The 17,633-nt window shown below is 35.5% G+C and overlaps 6 non-coding genes and 1 pseudogene across 6 annotated transcripts; all 7 read left to right on the top strand.

Moving 5' to 3' along the window:
• LOC114208724 (small nucleolar RNA SNORD113/SNORD114 family) lies at positions 1-72 on the top strand. Its single transcript, XR_003609115.1, has one exon. It is a non-coding gene; the product is annotated as a small nucleolar RNA SNORD113/SNORD114 family (small nucleolar RNA).
• Positions 73-2,321: 2,249 nt separating this feature from the next.
• Positions 2,322-2,393, top strand: LOC114208693 (small nucleolar RNA SNORD113/SNORD114 family). Its single transcript, XR_003609107.1, has one exon. It is a non-coding gene; the product is annotated as a small nucleolar RNA SNORD113/SNORD114 family (small nucleolar RNA).
• Positions 2,394-4,932: 2,539 nt separating this feature from the next.
• LOC114208791 (small nucleolar RNA SNORD113/SNORD114 family) lies at positions 4,933-5,004 on the top strand. The gene has a single exon (XR_003609141.1). It is a non-coding gene; the product is annotated as a small nucleolar RNA SNORD113/SNORD114 family (small nucleolar RNA).
• A 5,125-nt stretch (positions 5,005-10,129) lies between these two features.
• On the top strand, positions 10,130-10,201 carry LOC114208758 (small nucleolar RNA SNORD113/SNORD114 family). The gene has a single exon (XR_003609130.1). It is a non-coding gene; the product is annotated as a small nucleolar RNA SNORD113/SNORD114 family (small nucleolar RNA).
• A 1,625-nt stretch (positions 10,202-11,826) lies between these two features.
• On the top strand, positions 11,827-11,898 carry LOC114208723 (small nucleolar RNA SNORD113/SNORD114 family). The gene has a single exon (XR_003609114.1). It is a non-coding gene; the product is annotated as a small nucleolar RNA SNORD113/SNORD114 family (small nucleolar RNA).
• A 2,687-nt stretch (positions 11,899-14,585) lies between these two features.
• LOC114208683 (small nucleolar RNA SNORD113/SNORD114 family) lies at positions 14,586-14,660 on the top strand. The gene has a single exon (XR_003609106.1). It is a non-coding gene; the product is annotated as a small nucleolar RNA SNORD113/SNORD114 family (small nucleolar RNA).
• Positions 14,661-16,695: 2,035 nt separating this feature from the next.
• LOC114208728 (small nucleolar RNA SNORD113/SNORD114 family) lies at positions 16,696-16,774 on the top strand (annotated as a pseudogene).
• The last annotated feature ends 859 nt before the right edge of the window (positions 16,775-17,633 follow it).

Here is a 17,633-nt window from a genome sequence, read left to right as displayed (position 1 = left end):
TAGACCAATGATGAGTACCCTGGGGTGTCTGAACCGAGGATTTTGATTAAACCCTATAACTCTGAGGTCCATCATAAAAACAAACCTCATTTCTTGTCTTGGCGGGACATGAATTGTCGCAGAAGTTAGGAATACAGGCGTCTTGTTTGTGGCTTTGGTACATCTTGGTATGGGTCCTTTTATTAGTGAATCCGTGTGTGAGTCCATAAAGGAACATATCCACAAATAATGACAATGAGGGCTAGGTATTTGTCAATTATGAGAGTATCTAATGAGAAATAAATTATTATTAAAACGTTTCTGAGGAGCTGAGTTCCAGTAAGTGAAGAGTTCAAGGCTTTTACCTTATTTTACCAGAAACATGTAGGCAGATGTCTGTAAGCATCAGTGTTGCTTCTGGGTTGGTGGTTGTTAATTTTATTAAGAATTTTATTAAGAATTTTATTAAGAAAGGGGGAAAAAAGGGAAACATAATAAATATTGATTACAGAATACTTAATTAAGGAAGCATGGGCCAGTGTTAATGTGTTACGTGAGAGAAGTTATGATTAGATTAGTTATTCTCAATCAGTATCATTTTTGGGTGAAAAACACATCTGTTTTTCTGTGGGTATTTGAGTTTATGGGAAAATATTAGTATTATTTAGGTATGTCTAGGTATATAGTTTCACAAATTTTGATGATATAAGTGAATGAAGGAAGAGATTATTTTATTTTTATTTATTTATTTATTTGACAGAGACACAGCGAGAGCAGGAACACAAGCAGGGGGAGTGGGAGAGGGAGAAGCAGGCTTCCCGTGGAGCAGGGAGCCCGATGCGGGGCTCGATCCCAGGACCCTGGGACCATGACCTGAGCCGAAGGCGGACGCTTAGAGACAGAGCCACTCAGGCGCCCCAGGAAGAGATTATTTAAAAGAGGGCAAACATGTATCCATGAGGATAATATGTCCTTAGAGGAAGTTCATTATTAATCTTGCTCTACCCTTCAGATGTCCATATAAGTAAAAGGGGTTGGTTTGGGGCTCTGCCTGCTTTGGGTAAAGGATGTAGAGGCAATTACTTATAATAGTATTTTGCCTTTGTTTTTAAAGAGAAAATACGAACAAGTCATTCTGTGAGCAAATAAGCCAAAACCAAACAAACAAACGAATAAGTTTATAAAGTACGGTCAAGCATGGATCATTGATGAGAATATGACAAGAAATGAAGATGTAAATTTGCCAAATTCTAATCAAGGAAGATGCATAAAAAAGACAGTCTAGGCTCGGACCTGTGTGGTTAGGGTTTAATACACAGGATTTGGAGCAGGAATAGTTTTTAATTCTTCTACTGAGATGTAGATTTAGCAGTTGTCATCATATTATATACATTAAAAATTACAGAAGTCAGTAAATAAAAAGGTGGCCGTTTGTGGGCTAATAATGGAAATGTGATAAAAAAGGGATTTATGATAAATCTAGTACAGTAAGACTAAGGTGTCTTTAAAAAGTTTTAAATCTCTACTGCTTCTTCACTTTTCTAAAATCTGCTTTTTACTCCACAGATTCAATCATTTCTTCATTCTCCCATGAGGAGGATCTTTGCTGTCCCTTCTGTAGATAAGGAGCAAAGTGACTCATGTAAATGACAGAGTTTGTGTTCTTGGTTTGGAGGTAATTCGTGTGGGTTTTTTGTGGGTTTTTTTGAAGGAAGAATGGCCACTGTAAACATAAGTGACATTAGACACACCACAGCTGGGAATGTGTAATGAATCACAGATTAAGACGAGTCCATTTTAGTTTAATTGAGATCCATTAGAAACAAAGTTTGAGGGGTTTGCTTCCATTTTCAGAGTTCCTTAATATTGCATTTTATTTCTGCACCACATTCTAAGAACATTCTCTATCGATAACTATCTAGGTCGTTAAATCTTTGAGGAAGGAGCACCTGGGAAGATAGAAAGTGTTGCTAGTGTCCTAGTTAGGGAGAGAATCAAATGGTAGATTCAGTGTACTATTTTTAAAATATGAAGAAATTAAGTGAAAGATGATTAAGCAGAGCGCAAACACATGGGATGGGTATGAAGCAAGTTTATTGATTAACACATACGTGCAACACTGAGGTCCAATTAAAAAGAGATCTCATTTACTAGCTTCGTGGGAAATAAGCCTGTAAACAGCTCTCCGCGATATTCAAAGATCTTGTTCCTGGGTTTTTGTGATTCATAGGAAGTGCTTTTTTTAAATCAGCTAGACCATGAATGAAGTAATCAATAAATAATACGTAGACAATCAATGCACAATGTATAAATAAATAAATGAAGTAAAAGAATGTTGAGCTTGGATCAATGATGAGTAGTTCTGGGGTATATGAATCAAGAATTTTGATTAAACCCTAAACTCTGAGGTCCATATAATACTGTAGGTTAACCACACAGAAATTGAAATTAAAAAGAAAGAAAATAAAGAAACCTAGTCATTTTCTCTAAGGGAATAGAGTTCAAGCCCCTTGGGGATCTGGTTCTTAGGTCTTAGTGATTTTTGCGTATGGATTGTATTGATGTAAGTGAATCAGTGAATGCATGAATAAATGAATGTGTAAGTGAATGAAGACAAAGAAGGTCACATGTGAATCATTTATGAGAGTGTGTCCTGAAACAAGCATTATTAGTAATATATTTGTTTAATACCACGTTTCAATATAATACATAGGTAAAAGCTGTTGCCCCCTTTAGAGCACATAGGAAGTCCAGACACGTAGGAGCACACACAGACGTATCTATATGCACGTGTCTGCAGGCTGGATCGGTGGGAGTTTGCTGGTTGTTGGTTTTGTTTAGAAGAAGGAAAAAATGTTTACATAAACCGATGATTATGTAACTCTGTCACTGAAAAGAAACAAGAATGGGCCAGTGTTGAGGATGCGCTATGTGACATCAGTCATGATTAATTTAATTGTGTTCACTGAATTTTTATTTAAAAACACAAAATGAAAAGGGACATAGTTATTTCTGTGGGTAATGAGTGTGTGGGCGTGGGCAGCTGTTAGTATGTTTAGGTGTTCAAGTATAGGGTCTGTAGAATCTCAAGTAGTTATATATTGTGGTAAGTTATTGAATGAATATGATCATTTTATTTTATTTTTCTAGAGGGAAAGGCAGAAGGAGAGGGAGAGAGAAAATCTTAAGCAGGCTCCACGCCCAGGGCAGAGCCCCATGCAGGGTTCAGTCTCACGACCCTGAGATTATGACCTGAGCAGAAATTGAGTCACACATTTAACCGACGAAGCCACCCAGGCACCTCAATATGATCATTTTCAAATGATTACTTAAAAGAAGGCAACCGTGGACAATATGTGATGTCCACATATAAAGAAAATGGGATCTAGTTCCTTCCTACTTGGGTTAAGGACATAGAGACAGGTTTATGTAATGATGGTATTTCAGTTCTGGGTTTCCGTTGGAAAGTTTACTATTATATATAAGCATATATATAATTTAATCATATTTTATATTTATGTTATATATAATGCATTACTTATAATGTTATGTTCTGAAATGTGTCTTTATCATATATTATGTCTATTTTTAAAAAATAAGTAGATGATCAAATTATTCCATGGGCAATTAGATAGGTAAGTGATAAAGCTAGGACTGTTGAGAATGTGCCATGAGGCCAGGTTCTAAATCTACACAATTCTGCATAAATAAAATTCATGACAATAATTATTAGGCTGTTAATTAAGAGTAGGGAGTATAATAGTTACAAGCCTTATTCCTGAGTCAAGTCTTAGATTCCATGATGTTTACATTGCCAAAAATTAAAAATAAAATGAACTGATAAATAAAAAGGAGTGCAGTTTTTGCACCAATAATGGGAATGTGATATGATCCGGCTTTATTATTAACCTGGCAATGTAAAACTCACGTCCACTTAGACACATCTAATAGAGACTATTTAGAATTGGGTTTTTCATTTACAGCATGAACACACCACAGCCAACTTAATAATTCTCTAATGGTGAAGGTCTCCATTGTCGCCTCTGTGGGTAAAAAGCACAGGGACCAATATAAATAACTATCAGAGTCCCTGTTCTCTGGGGAGATTGTTCAGAATTTCCAAGGAATCATTTTTAAAAACTGGCTTTATGTATATGTATATATGTACATATATATAAAATCAAAGAACACCAAGCATTGACCAAGGATATGAATATGTTAGGAACCGAGGTTCATAGATTAGTCATTTTCAAGGTCACATAATAGTATGTCATTTTAGTTTGGCACCAAAGTATATTTAGAAGAACATTCCTTCCTTGATAAAGATCAAGGTTATTTACTTGTTGAAGGAGGAGAACAGAGAAAATGGGAGATGGGAGAAAATGACATTATTCTAGTTGTGAGGGAAGAGGGTGGTTCATAGTCGTTCATTTTACCACTTTTACAATGTGGACACGTAAAGCTGAGAGACAAGCGAAAACCTGTTATCAATACGAGGTTGATAGGAAGCACAGCTGTCGACCTATCCCCATGAGCAACCAGAGGTGCACTGAAAAGAGACATCAAATGTATTAGCTTTATGGGACAGGTGCAGATAGACTAACCTTAGTAAGAATCATTCCTCTCATTCTTGGCATTTGTGATTCCTGGCTATTGACTGTAGTATAATGCATGCATGTAAAAATGAGGCAGAAAGGAACATATGAATGAAGAAGACCAAAAAATGCCCAGTTTACGGGCGCCTGGGTGGCTTAGTCAGTTAAGTGTCTGCCTTTGGCTAAGGTCATGATCTCAGAGTCCTGGGATCGAGCTGCCCCCACCCCCCACTGGTTAGTCTCAGTGGGGGGCCTGCTTCTGCCCCTCCCCCTGCTCCTGCTCTCTCTCTCTCTCTCTCTCTCTCTCTCTCTCTCTCCCCCTCATTAATAAATAAAACCTTTAAAAAATTGCCAAGTTTGGATCAGTGATGAGTACCCTGGGGTGTCTGAATTAAAGATTTTGATGAAGCTCGGTAGCTCTGAGGTCATTCCAAGAAGAGGTCTAGTTATTCCCTCTGTGATGAAGGTACTTATGAAGCAAGAAAGGAATATTCAGGATTCTGTTCTTAGGCTTTGTGTTCCTTGGGTGTGGGATGTTTTTAATCACAAATGAAATAACACCTGATTAAGGAAAGAAATGAAGGGATGAATGATGACAAGGAAAGGCACACATCATTCAATTATGAGAGTATGTTTTGAAACCTTTCTGAAGCAGTGAGGTCTAGGAAAATAAGTAGGTCAAGGTTTTACTCTATTCAGCAGGGAACAAATGGAAAGGTATGCCCAAGATTGGATGTTGTGATTATGAATTGATGGTGGGTTGCTGATGGTTCATTTTATTAAGAAAAGGGAAAGATGTTTGCATAAGTAAATAATAAGGCTCTAATTGAAAAAAAAGGTTATGGACCAGTGATGAGAATAGGTCCTATAACAAGATGGTTTACTGTGAGCATATGATCACATGTTAATATTATTCAAAGTTTTGTCCGGTGAGTTATAATTATAATAATGACATATTATATGTTATTGTAAGCATATGAATAGATTCATATTTTATTTAAAAGGTGAAAATCATACACCAGTGAGGACCCTTATTATGGAATAAGGATAATGATTATCCTGTTTTACACTACTGTTTGCATATTTAAAAAAAGCTAGGCTTTTCCTGCTTTGTATAATATACACAGACAGATGCACATAGTAGTTATTTCCTTTCTGAGGGGCTGCCTATTTTACCATTTCGCTTTTTCTTTTCTTTTTTCTTGTTTTTTGTTTTTAAATCGAAGTACAAGTAACACACAATATTGCATTAGTTTCAGGTGTACATCATAGTGATTTGACAACTCTATGTTATGCGGTGATCACCATGATTGAAGCTACCATCTTTGCCTTTTCTTTCTTTAAAAAAAAAATTCACTTATTTTAGAGAGAGAGAGAGAGAGAGAGAGAGTGAGTGGGGGGAGGGGACGAGGGAGAGGGAGAGAGAGAAATCCTAATACAAACTCTCTGAGTGTGGAGCCTGAAGTGGGGTTCGATCCCAGAACCCTGAGGTCATGACTTGAGCTGAAATTAAGAGTCGGATGTTTGACTAACTGAGCCACCCAGGTGCCCCTGCCTTTTCTTTATATAATGAACAACAGGTAAAATTATTCCATTAGTAATTGATTGAATGAATATACTAAGGAGAGTCAACCATGGACCATTATTAAAAATATGCCATGAAACAAGGATTTAAATTTATCCAATCAGTACAAGAAAGATCCACTGAAAGGACAATGTAGAGGTGACCCATGTAAAATACATGGGCATATTTATAATAGTCATAGTTGTTATTTGTGGGTTGAATGGTAGCTTCAGTGGTGTTCATTATATTATTTAAAATTAAAATTAAATGATTAAGTAAAGAAGCAGTAGTGATATTCCTTTTTTTAATAAAGATTTTATTTATTTATTTAATTGGCAGAGAGAGAGAGAGAGAGAGAGAGAGAGAGACAGCGTGAGAGGGAACACAAGCAGGGGGAGTGGGAGAGGGAGAAGCAGGCTTCCCGCTGAGCAAGGAGCCCGATGCGGGGCTCGATCCCAGGACCCCGGGATCATGACCTGAGCCGAAGGCAGTCGCTTAACCAACTGAGCCACCCAGGCGCCCTGCAGTAGTGATATTCTTGAGCCAATGAAAAGAAGCAAGTTTTATGTTTAATCTAGAACCCTACAAACATCCTAAATTTATTGTTTTTTCATCATTTTTTTCATTATTTTTTAAAAAGCCTGATTTTTATCTCAGAATTAAGACACCATAGTTGATTTAACCATATCTAATGATGAAGATTTTGACTCTGTGGTTAAGGAGCATAAATACTGAGGTGAGTAGTAGTCAAAATTTATGTGCTTGGTTAGGGGAACTGCTCAAGGGTGTTCACTGAAGTATTTCAAGTAATAAAGAGGTACATAGAAGTATAACATTAAAGAATGCTGTATATTACCTATGACCAGAATAGATTATAAACCCTAGATAATGATGATTAATTCAATTCTGCACAATTAATCACTCCTTAAGAAAAGATGGAAGATGTTTCATACATGTTCATGCATGATATTTACATGACAGTGGATTTTAATATTCATCCCTTCAAATGATTCAGGGAGCACATGTGTGCTACTCTGAAGGTCATTGCAAGAAGAGATCTAATGTGTTAGCTTTATGGGAAATGAACATATGAATAGATCCTAGTAATATTCAAGATACTGTTTTTGAGCTTTTGTGACTTATATGCACTGACTATATTATTATTGGAACAGTGAATGAAACAATAAACAAAAAAGGATAAAGGACTGAAGAAAAAGAATGCGGAGCTGGGGACAATGATGAATCCTGGAGTGGGGATTGAGTCTGAATCTAAAATTGTGTAGGATGTGGGGAAAGGGGAACCCTCTTGGACTGTTGGTGGGAATGCAAACTAGTGTAGCCACTCTGGAAAACAGTACGGAGGCTCCTCAAAAGGTTAAAAATAGAACTGAGCTATAATCCAGCAATTGCACTACTAGGTATTTACCCAAAGAATAAAAAAAGTACTAATTTAAAGGGCTACAGGCACTCCTATTTTTGTAGCAGCATTATGTACAGTAGCCAAGATATGGAAGCAGCCCAAGTGTCCACTGATGGATGAATGCATAAAGAAGAGGTGATATATATGTATATGTATAGGAATATTACTTGGTTGGAGCTGGAGAGTATTATGCTAAGCAAAATAATTCAGACAGAGAAGAAGAAATATCATATGATTTCCCTCCTATTTGGAATTTAAGAAACAAAAAATGAGCATAGGGCAAAAAGAGAGGCAAAGTGAGAAACAGACTCTTAACTACAGAGGACAAACTGATGGTCACCGGAGGGGAGGTGGGGGTGGCATGGGGGAACAGGTGATGGGGATGATGATGCAGGGCACTTGTGATGAGCACCAGGTGTTGTACGGAAGTGTTAGAATCACTAAATTGTACACCTGAAACTAATATTACACTGTAGGTTAACTATACTGGAATTTAAATAAAAACTTAAAAAGATAAAAATAAAAAATAAACATGGAACAAACAAACAAAATTAATCCTTGTCTGGAAATCTGTGGACTACTGTGAAAAAGAGAAAAGGTAGACTCTTTGGGAAATGAACTCATGAATGGATAAGGAAATGTGTAAATGAACAAAGATATGGACAGCCACAATGTGGACCAACAATGAAGTTATGCAATAAAACAAAGACTGTTATTCGTGTATATTTAAAACACTGGGTTCCATGGATAAATCAAAGCTCTGAACTCTTCCGTAAGGACAGGTATGGACAGATAATACCCAAGAGTTCATGTTGCTGCTTTCATTCTTTGTTTGGTGGTTTTAGTTAAGAAGGACAAAAAAAAAAAAAAAGGGGCTTACATAAATAACCAATTGTTTAAATATTGTCTTATTGAGAGAGGGCCAAACGTGAATCCATATCGAGGGTGTGTCATATGACTGGAGTTAACAGTTAATATAACTGTATTCACTAGTGTAATTTTTTTAAAAAAATCAAAAGAGGATTTAGTAGTCAGTTATGTCTCTGGGCCATGAGCATGTAGACTGGATATTTAATATTCCCGTTCTGTGCCTTGGTTTTCATTGGTACTGACAGACTGTCATAAGGGAATGAAGGAGTGCATTTCTATATAGATTAATTATTCAAAAGAAGGCTTAGCAAAGGCCAATGAGGAATATGTGTTATGAACCAGAGATAATGATTGCTCCTTTTATACCCAAATGTTGTCCAGATAAAAAAAATAGAACTCGCAATTCATTCCACTTTGGGTAAAGTACACATAGAATTTTTTTTAAGTTTTAATTTGCATTCCAGTTGGTTAACATACAGTGTATTATTAGGTTCAGGTGTACGTGGAAATTTGCATGGGGAAATTCTTTAGAAAAATGGGTAAGTAATTGATTTATTTTATGCCTAATTATATACATGAATAAATAAATGAATCAGTAGACATCAATCAGAAAAATTTGTGCTTCATTGGTGAGAATATGCAATAAAATAACGATTTACATTTATCCAATTTTGTACAAGTGAAGTCCATTAAAAGCAACCACTGAGTTGTTAAATTTATGGATAGGGAGTATGTAGACAGATATTTATGGTAGATAATGGTTCATATTCTCATGTTGGTGTTAATTGTGTTGTTTAAAAAGAAAAATTAAGTAAGTCAATAAATAAGTGCGATTCATGGACAATGGTGACATTCTAAAATGACCCACATTCATGATTGATCTGATACTGCAAGACTAACCTTCACTTAAAAAAAATCTAACTGTAGGCTCTTTCTCTTTTGAGAGTCTGCATTTTCACCAAGTGAACACACCAGAGATGATTTAATCATTCTCCAATGCGAAAGATCTTGGCTTTCACAAACCCTGTGGGTAAGGAAAGAAGAAATTGATGTAAGTAGCAGAGTTTATATTCTTTGGTTGGGAGGTTGGTTTATGGGTATTGCTTGAATTTTTCTGAAGTAGTGAATGGATATATTAATAAACAAAAAGCCAAGTAAGACCAGCACAGACCCAAATTGAGATTTATGATTAATCTGATTCAGTACTACTGAAATTCAGAAAAAAAGATGCAGGGTATTTCATTTGTTTTCAGGGTTGATCCACATTGTGTTTTATTTTTGCATTGCAATACACTTAAGTACTCCATTAATAAAGATTTAAGCTGTGAATTCCTTGAGGAAGGAACACACAGGAAGATGGACAAAATGGTTGATGTTCTAGATGTGGAGAAAAATTAAAGGTCCCATGGTTATTTCTTGAATTATCTTTAAATGTAAAAGAGCCAAGCGTGGACCAATGAAATTGATATGAAGCAAAGATGTTAGCTAATTTGTATTTGCGAAGAGCATACATATATATTGCAAAAAATGTCCTTGTCTGTTAGCACTGCGGGAAAGGGGCATAGAGCCAGTTCTTAGTGATATTCAAGGATGTTGTTCTTGGGCTTTTTGATTCATGAGAATGGGTTATATTGTTATTAGTGAATCAATGAATAAAGGAATAAGCAATTCATAAATAAAGGAATAAAACAACGTTCAGTATAGATTAATGATGAGTATTCTGAGATGTATGAATCAAAGATTTTAATTAAACTCTATAACTTTGAGGTCCATTAGAAAAAAGAAATCTAGTTTATTTCTTCTGTGAGAGAGGGACTTAAAACGGCCAAAGTTAGGAGTCAATGATCTGTTCCTGAGCTTTAGTTCTTAATGTCTGTGAAACGTATCCTAAGTAAAGCAATGCAAGAATAAAGATGAGGAAATGAATGATGACTAATTATGTGAGTCTGCAATGAAACAAGAATTATTATTATATTAGTTCCTGAAACTGAGTTTCATCATCTAAATAGATCAGGTCTATCTTACTTCTTTCCATAAAGAATATGGATCCTATTCCATGAGAATTCATGTTGTTTCAGATTTCTCGTAGGTAGCTGTTGTTGGTTCTATTTAGAAAAGGAACAAATCCTTCGCACTAAAAACAATTGTTTAAATAAGTGCCTAATTGAAAGAAAGCCCAGCATGGACTAATATTGAGAATATGATCGTCACTATGATCAAACAAATCCTGTTTGCTGACTATTATTTGAAAAAACAAAAAGAGTCTAGTAGGTTATATCTGCGGACAATGAACGTACGGACAGATACTAGTTATTAGTCAATGTTCTTGTCCAGTGCCTTAGTTTGCCTTCACTTTGAATGTATTGTTAAAAGTTAATGAACAAATGAGTTCATATATTGGTTAATTATTTAAAAGAAGGCAGAGGAGTAGGTGTCTTGAAACAAATATAATGATTAAACCATTTTAGATGAAGAGGAAGAAATCTAGACTTATCCCACTGCGGACAAAGTGGATATCAGCAATTGCATGAACTGGTATTTCAGTTTTGGAGTACTGGCGGGTTTTACTATTTTTCTTTAAAAAATGAATAAATAATCAAATTATTCTTTGACTAATTGAGAAACATGAGTGAATCAATAAGTAGGGTACAAATCAGGGTAAATCTTAGACCAATGCTTCATGGTGCACTCTCTGCAGTGCATGAGTATGGATCCTTAAAAAAGATCAATGAGGCTGTGAACCATGTAGTTAGGGAGTATATAGATGGTTAGTAGTACTAGTTACATTTAGTTATTTAGCAACTAGTGGATGGTGGATTTAACAGTGTTCACTACATAAATTAAAAATTAAATGGTAAATAAGTCAATAAAAAATAGAGTCATTCTTGAGTCAATAATGAGAATGTGGTAGCAACTAAGGTTTATTCATCTAGTACTTCATGACTCCAGTCCATTAAAAAAAGTTAAGTCTATGCTGTTCTGTTCTTTATGAAAAGTGTATTTTAATTCATGGAACAAAAACACTATAGCTGATTTAATTATTCAATAGTAATAAAGATTTTAGTTTTTACCTTTGTGGGTAAGGAGCCTAGAGACTGTAGTAGATTATAGTCAGAATTTATGTCCTTGGTTTAGGTGGTTTGTTCATTATGGCATTATGTCAAAGGAATAAATACTTAATACCTAAATAAAATCAAAAGATGCCACACAGGGACCAATAATGGAAACCAACTAAAGTGTACAATTAATCCAACTCAGTGCAACTAGGTTTATTAAAACTCATGGAGGACTTTTATTCCCTTTTAGGGCTTTTAATGTTACAGTTTGTATCATGGTTAAACATTTTTTCAGTGATAAAGATCTAGGCCATTTACTCTTCAAATGTCAGGGGGCAAGTTTGGACCAATGATGAGTATCCTGGGGTGTCTGAATCAATGATTTTGATTAAACCCTATAACTCTGAGGTCAGAGACCTAGTTAATGCCTATATAGTAAATCAGCTTATAGCAGAGGTTAGTAATATTCAGGATTTTGTTCTTAAACTATGAAGGTTTATAGGTCTGGATTGTAGCACTATAAGTGAATTAATAAATGAATAAATAAATACATAAAGACAAAGAGAGCCATATGTGGCCCAATTATGAGAATGTGTAGTATGTTTATTATTATTAATATTTTCTGAAGCACCCAGTTCCATAATATATTGATTAAATCTGGTACCTGTTCAGGACAGGAACATATCCAGATGAGTACCAGGACAGCAATGTTGTTTTGTGTTGTCTTTGAGGTGCGGGTTGCTTGTTGAAAACAAGAAAATATGATCTGTTTGGTTATATCTGGGAGTAATGAGCATGTGAACAGCTGTTAATTCTATTTAAATTTCTAATCTGGTTTGTATGTTTGTAGATATTGATGATATTGTGAGTGAATGTATAAATACATTTATGTCTCAACCAATTATTTTGAAGAGGCTACAGCAGGATTTTCTCAACCCCTCATTACTGACATTTTGGGCTGGATAATTCATTGCCCGGAAGGCTGCCTGTACTTTGTAGAATGTTTAGTAACTTCATGGCATCTCCTAGATGCCAGTATTGACCCCCCACCCCCCAGTTGTGACAGTCAAAAATATCTCCAGACATTGGTAAATGTCCTCTGGTAGCAGATTTTTTGTTTTAGTTTTAGTCTTTGTAAAAAAATTCTTTATTTAAATTCAATTTAGTTGACATACACTATATTATTCATTTCAGAGGTAGAATTTAGTGATTCAGTGATTCATCAGTTGAATATAACACCCAGTACTCATTACATCAAGTGCCCTCCTAAATGCCTGTCACCCAGTTACTCCTTCCCCCCCATCCACCTCCCCTTCTGCAACTCTCAGTGTGTTTCCTAGAGTTGAGTCTCTTATGGTTTGTCTCCTTCTCTGTTTTCATCTGATTTTATTTTTCCTTCCCTTTGCCTATGTTCATGTGTTTTGTTTCTTAAATTCCACATATGAGTGAATCCTATGGCATTTGTCTTTCTCTGACTGACTAGTTTTGCTTAGCATAATACCCTCTAGTTCAATCCACATTATTGCAAATGGCAAGATTTCTTTCTTTTTGATGGCTAATAGTCCATTGTAAATATATATACCACCTCTTCTTTATCCATTCATCTGTGGTTGGACATCAGGGCTCTTTACTGGCTTGTAGGGTAACTCTATTTTTGATTTTTTGATGAACCTCCATACTATTTTACAGAGTGGCTGCACCAGTTTGCATTCCCACCAACAGTGTAAGAGGGTTCCCCTTTCTCTGCATCCTCACCAATATCTGTTGTTTCCTGACTTGTAACTTTTAACCATTCTGACTGGTGTGAGGTGGCATCTCATTTTGGTTTCGATTTGTCACGGCATGAGTCAACACAGAGAATGTAAAATAAGGATTTAAATGTACTCAATTCTGCAAAAGAAACATCTGTTAAAGTTATCTTTTATTCTGTTAGGACTATTAAAATATAAAGATATATATTTTTAAAGATTTTATTTATTTATTTGACAGAGAGAGACACAGTGAGCGAGGGAACACAAGCAGGGGGAGTGGGAGAGGGAGAAGCAAGCTTCCTGTGGAGCAGGGAGCCTGATGTGGGGCTCCATCCCAGGACCCTGGGGTCATGACCTTAGCCGAAGGCAGACACTTAATGACTGAGCCATCCATGTGCCTCTAAAATATAAAGATATTTTTGATAGATACTGTTTTTATCCCTATGTGGTATATTCAACAGTGGCTAGTACAGTATTTAAATGTGAAAGTAAAATACTAGACTAATTAGGTACCAAAGTTTACCACTATCTAATGCCACATAATTAACATACATTAAAAACCTAGGTTAATTCTACTTTTTCCTTCACAGAATGACCATAAGACAGCAGACTTATTCATTTTCTAAAAAACAACATCTTGGCAGTTTGCTCTGTGTGTAAAGAACATAGAGACAAATGTAAGTAAGACTGAGTTTCCATCCTTGGTTGGGATACTTTGTTCATGAGTGTTTAGTGGTATATTGAAAGAATCAATGTCCATAAAGAAAGAAAAATCTCCAAATATGGACCAGTGATGGGAATATGTTTTCAATCAAAAATAACTTCTAATCTAATTTGGCACAATTGAGGTGATTTAAAAAGAGAGTCATTTCATTCATTTTCAGAACTACTTAATATTTCATTTTATTTACCTCCACAGAGGTCTCAAACATTTCCCTATTGGGGTAGTACGGGCTGACAACTGTTTTGTGTGGCAGCCTATAAGCAAATGGAAGACTTTGTTCTGAGATGTGATTAAAGATGGTGGTTTCATCACTTTTCATTGAAACATCTTTAAAACATGGGCAATTAAATAAAATAAAGCCACAGAAGGACCAATGGTGAATGTGGATTTGGTATGTGGCGTAGATATATAAAATATATATATATATACACATAATATATGTACATAATATATAAAAAGAACATGTGTTCTCTGAGGTCCATTGTTAAAGGAGATCTAGTCTATTTGCTCTTTGGGGAAAGAGCCACTAGTGGGAGGGTCTTGTCCTGGAATTTTATGATTGTATTGTTATTCATGGATCAATGAATAAATAAATAAATGAAGATATTAAGGAAGAAAAACGTGCCTGGACCAATGATGAGTACCATGGGGTATCTGAAACAGGAGTTTTGATTAAACCCATATGCAACTCTGAGGTCCATTACAAAGAGACACGTAGTTATTCCCTCTGTGGGAAAGGAGCACGTGGTACCTTGTGCTTGGGCTATCGTGGTTCTTAGTGATGGACTGTATTTTATCATAAAATGGACCCACAAATAAAAAAAATGTCAGTGAATGAAAAAAAGAGGGCAATTTTACAATTATTATTAAGGAATGTAATGCAGCATGGCGTAGTATTATTAATATTTGGCTGAAACTCTGACTTCTAATAAATTAATAGTAAATGAAAGGGGTATATGGTTATTTGTACATAATACTCAGGAGAGTTTGTTGGTGGTGGGTTGCTGCCTGATTCTTTTATTAAGGAAATAGCAACACATTTACTCTATAATAGTTGGTTAAAGGACCACATAATTGAGAGCCAAGCAGAGACCAATGATGAGAATGATTTATATGACAACACTCATCATTAATCCAGTCTTTTTTAAAACTAACTTTTATTAAAACAATTAAAAAGAAGCAAGTCTTTTATTGACGGTAATGACTGCAGCCAGACATAAATTTTGTTCAGTGTTTTTGTCCGGTGGATAAGATCACAGATATTAGTGTCTTTGTATAAGAGAAAGAAAGTATAATTTTATATATCCATCTATTTTTAAAAAGTCAGCAAAACATGGACCAATTAGCAACACATGTTTAAATATGAGGATTTTAATGCATCGTGGTTTTCCAGTGACAAGTATTCTAAGAAAAATTTTAGGCTCTTCCATTTTTTGAAAGGTGCATCTGGACTTTTCCAAATTGTCATAATTGGTTCTGGGTTGGTGTTTAACCATTTTGAGTTTTCTTTAGAAAGATGGTATTATTATTATTCCCTGAATAATAAAACCAACCAGTGAGTGAGTCAATCCATAAATCCATAAATACGTGTAGTGGAGGATTGGGAGATTGTACCAGGAAACAAATAAAATATGTTAAATTCTACACAAATAAGCCCAATAAAAAGGTGATCATGGCTCCCCCACGTAGGTAGCAAATAAGGTCGGATGTCTCTAATTGGTAATTTTTATTTAATTTTGTGTTGAGCAAGGAATTCAATGGTATTCCTATTATTTAGTAGAAATTTAACTAAGTAAAAGAGTACCATCCTTGGGAAGATGATGACGATGTGATATGAAATAGAGCTTCTGGTTAACTAGTCCTCTTCACAAATTTCATAAGTTTAAAAAAGAGAACTCTGCTTTCATTGGGTTTGAAAATTGTCTTCCCTCCCCCTTTTTTCCTTTGTTTGTAGAATGAACACAAAGCTGATTTAATCATTCTGTAATCCTCAAGACCTGGATGTTAATTCTGGGACTAAGAAGCGTAAAAACTGATGTAAGTAATATCACTGTTTGTGTTCAAGGCTTAGATGGGGGTTATTTATGGGAGCCCACTAAATTAGTTCAATAAAATAAGTAGTTAAATAATATATGAAATTAAGGAATGCCAATCCTGAGCCCCATGATTGGAATGTGTCACGAATTAAAATTTATATTTACTTTGACTCCTCTCAGCTAAGGACCATCACTAACGTGATGGAGGGCATTTCACATATTCTCAAAGCAGTCTATCTTCCCATTTAATATTCTTGCCACGTTTGCTTAATACATTCCTTCACTGATAAAGGTCTCAATTATTATCGCTTTGAGGCCGGAAGACCTTGAAAGAGGGCAGATGTCAGTTTTGTCCCTTGTGGGTTAAGGTGCTAGGTCTGTGGTTGTCGATGACACCAGTTTTCACGTATGGGCAAGTCCAGTGAAAACGAGCAGGTGGACACCACTCATAAGTAAGGGACTGATACAAAGCAAGCTTGCTGATTAATCCCTGTGAGTAAAACAGGTTCATTGTGAAAAGTGAGGGACTATTTGCTCCTCATGAATGGGGGCAATGAGCAGACCTTGGTTGTCCTTCAGGCTTTTGTTCTCAGTTTTGTGTCATTAAAGGTGATTGATTGTAGAACTGTTAACCATGAATCTGTGAATGAATGAATCCATTCAAAAGTCATAAGTGAATGAAGACCTAGCAAGCTGTGCCTGGATCAATGGTGAGTATTTGGTGGAGGTATCTGAATCAACACCTTTGATAAAGCCCTCTGTGTAACTCTGAGGTCCATTACGGAGAAGGAACCAGTCAATATTCTCTGTAGAAATTAGTTAATAGTAGAAGTTAGGAAAATTCAATAAACTTGCCCCAGGCTTTTGTGGTTCATGGATATGGATTGTATTATTTCAAGTCAATCAATGCATGAATAAAGAAATGAATACATGAAACACTAAAAGCCTCCTCATGGGACAATTAGCAGAGTGCAGTAAACACTATTAATATCAATACAATTCTGAAGGAAAATGGAAAGGCTTACTGTGTAATCCCCTTTTATATGGAACATATTAGTGTCTGCAGCTGAGAGGCAGTGTTTGGAGTTTTTGTAGTTTGCTGGGGGTTTTTTAAACCTAAGAAAAAGGAAAGTGTTTGCCTCAGTCAATAATCTGTTAGATAACCATCTTTTTAATAGGTTTTGATACAGGTAGATATTTGTAAACATTATAGATCTTAATCTTGGGCTAAGGTGGTGGACTTAATAGTATTTATTATATTTTTTATCACTAAGAATTCCATACTGGATTAATAAAGAATTGCATGTTTGAGCCAAAGTTCTTATTGGTATCTAGCTCTGTCTGATTAACAGCTATTAAAAAATTCTAAATGTAGTCTATATCTGCTTTTTCCTACCTAGAGTGAACAATAGCACTGCTCACTCAGTCATTTAGTAAGAGTTATTATAGTCAGCCAGGAGCATGGAGACTAATATAAGTAAGTCCCTTAGTTCACAGTCTTTGTTTGGATGGCTTGTTCATGGGTGTTATCTGAAGAATTTAGAAGTAAATAATTGTGTACTACACACACAAAATAAAAAAAAACACTTCAAGTGTGGACCGAAGATGGGAATGTGTTATAAACCAAAAATTTTGTTT

The sequence above is a fragment of the Eumetopias jubatus genome, unplaced genomic scaffold, assembly GCF_037043125.1.
Source record: "Eumetopias jubatus isolate StellerSeaLion01/CBP00866 unplaced genomic scaffold, mEumJub1_p1.0 scaffold_7, whole genome shotgun sequence".
In the NCBI taxonomy this organism is placed as follows: domain Eukaryota; kingdom Metazoa; phylum Chordata; class Mammalia; order Carnivora; family Otariidae; genus Eumetopias; species Eumetopias jubatus.
The sequence above is the reverse complement of the archived record's forward strand: the minus strand, read 5'-3'. Positions and strand labels throughout refer to the sequence as shown.